This window comes from Macadamia integrifolia, chromosome 4 (assembly GCF_013358625.1).
Source record: "Macadamia integrifolia cultivar HAES 741 chromosome 4, SCU_Mint_v3, whole genome shotgun sequence".
NCBI classification, from domain to species: Eukaryota; Viridiplantae; Streptophyta; class Magnoliopsida; order Proteales; family Proteaceae; genus Macadamia; species Macadamia integrifolia.
In genome coordinates this window covers 7,946,844-7,949,308 of record NC_056560.1, presented here as the reverse complement: position 1 = coordinate 7,949,308, position 2,465 = coordinate 7,946,844, and the positions used below count along the sequence as shown (strand labels likewise).

At 33.4% G+C, this 2,465-nt stretch overlaps 1 non-coding gene across 1 annotated transcript; it reads right to left on the bottom strand.

Moving 5' to 3' along the window:
• Nucleotides 1-2,106: 2,106 nt before the first annotated feature.
• TRNAP-AGG lies at nt 2,107-2,178 on the bottom strand. Its single transcript has one exon. It is a non-coding gene; the product is annotated as a tRNA-Pro (tRNA).
• Nucleotides 2,179-2,465: the final 287 nt, after the last annotated feature.

The window sequence follows — 2,465 nt, the reverse complement described above, 5'->3', positions numbered from 1 at the left end:
TTTTTTTTTTTTTTTTGAATCATATGGTGATGTTGGATGGGCTGAAATTTTGTGGGCAAATAGAACCTAAGATAACCCAACTTACATATCAAGTTTCAAACCAATTGGAGTTTGTCAAGTGACAAAATAAAATAAAAGGTCCAAGACTACAAAGAACATAATATCAAGGAGATACATAACAGTTTGCAATGTGGAGCACCTACCTAAGGGTTGGTCACTTAATCATCTCCTCTCAAGTGCATTGGTTCTTGGTTTGCATTAATTTTTTGCTTTCCAAAAAGTATGGCCTTGGGCCCCTGTAGATTCCTCTGTGGGTTTGTTCTTAGCCCTTGTGTGGGTCTACAAGTAACGGCCAATAGGCCCTTAAACTTGAACAAAAAAAAATGATAGAAAGTAAGGGTGTCAATCCTAAACCCGAACCAATTCGATCGATCAAGCCTGACCATTCAAAGACAGGTCTGGTCTGCATCGATTATTATATGTGTGATGGGTCTGAGCCTGACCCGTTTATAAATATGTAGTACATGTTGTAAGGGGGTAAGCCCGATGAGAGCCCGATTGGCCATGCCTATTTACAAGCCCAAATCGACCTAACACGTTTATCCCGACTGTTTATATATATATTTTTTATTTTGTTTGGATAAAATAAGGTATATATTGAATTATCAATTATTGAATGTAATTAACTGTAATATTTTTTCTAAATTGTTGATGATTTAAAAAAAATATATGTTAAAAATATCTTAAATCTAAGATAATTAAGGACCGTTTAAAGTTTTATTAGTATATTATCCCATTTAACGCCCGATTATAACCCGATTAAAAAAGGCCCAGAATCCAGTCGACCAAGACTGACTCATTCCTTAAATAGGTAGATTACAATCCAATGGCCCGCCAAGCCCGATCGAAATTAGCCTACCCCGATGGATTAACACCCCTGGCAGAAAGTGTCTAAAATTTTACATATAACTAATAATAATAAAAAAAAAAAACCTTCTAAGTGTCAAAAATTAAGGCATCGTTTGATAACGTTCCTAGAAACATGTTTCTAGTTTTTTTTTGCTAAGAAACGGAAAATGACTTTAAAAGTGTTTGATAAATCCGTTTCATTCCACCTGTTTTTAGAAACATAAATAGAAATTGATGATCCGAGAAACGTGAATGGCAAAACATATTGTACTTGTTTTGTTGCTTTTAGAAACAAGTTGAGGCCAAAATATTGCGGGAATGCCTGATAAAAATTCGATGAAAAGGCAATTCGTTTATCAAACACCAAAAAATCCTTGAAGGTAGTCCTTGAAACCATTGTCGGTGTTGTAGATCTTGTTGCAGAAGACCCGAGAATAAGTTTATCAAACACAAAAAAAATCTGTTTCTATTCCCAGAAACGTGAAAAATCGTTTACGCTATTTCTAAACACAAAAACAACAAAAACGTTATCAAACGATCCTAACAATGTTTCGTTTTCCATCATTTCTACGTTTTCTTGTTCCCAGAAGCGAAAAACAGACCAAAAAACATTAGATAAAGTTGTTCCGTTTCACCTATTTTTAGAAACATAAATCAAAATTTATATCTATTCACAATTCTAGAAACAACTTTGATGAATTCTAGAAATGAATTTGAGAAGAAAAAAAAAAAGATTGTTTATGGCTAAAATACATTTGACCAATAAGAAAGAGCTTGGCTTTCAAAATTTCTTTAGGGATCAATCAATCTAGATACTTCAAGACAAAATAAAGTAAAAAGCACATGAAGTAAACACAAAAACAACAAAAACGTTATCAAACGATCCGAACAATGTTTCGTTTCCATCATTTCTACGTTTTCTTGTTCTCAGAAGCGAAAAACAGACCAAAAAACATTAGAGAAAGTTGTTCCGTTTAACCTATTTTTAGAAACATAAATCAAAATTTATTTCTATTCACAATTCTAGAAACAACTTTGATGAATTCTAGAAATGAATTTGAGAAGAAAAAAAAAAAGATTGTTTCTGGTTAAAATACATTTGACCAATAAGAAAGAGCTTGGCTTTCAAAATTTCTTTAGGGATCAATCAATCTAGATACTTCAAGACAAAATAAAGGAAAAGGCACATGAAGGAAGGGGGCATTCCGAGAATTGAACTCGGGACCTCTCGCACCCTAAGCGAGAATCATACCACTAGACCAAATGCCCATGATGAATATGTGTATTGAAGTGTTTAATCATGATAAATTAACTAGAGATGTCCAAGTCTTCCACCACTTCCACATTATCGTGGTTTACGAAAACTCGATCCAATAAAGTCCAACGTTTTCCCACTCTTTTCTTTTAGGACTCTTGGTATTTGGCTTCAAGCTACACCCATCGGCCACAATGGTAACATTGGCTATTTGATCAAATATTATCATATATTGAAGGTTTATTTTCTTTAAAAACAATTTATTATTGCTTCAGAACTTCAGCTTCAATAGAAGTCATCA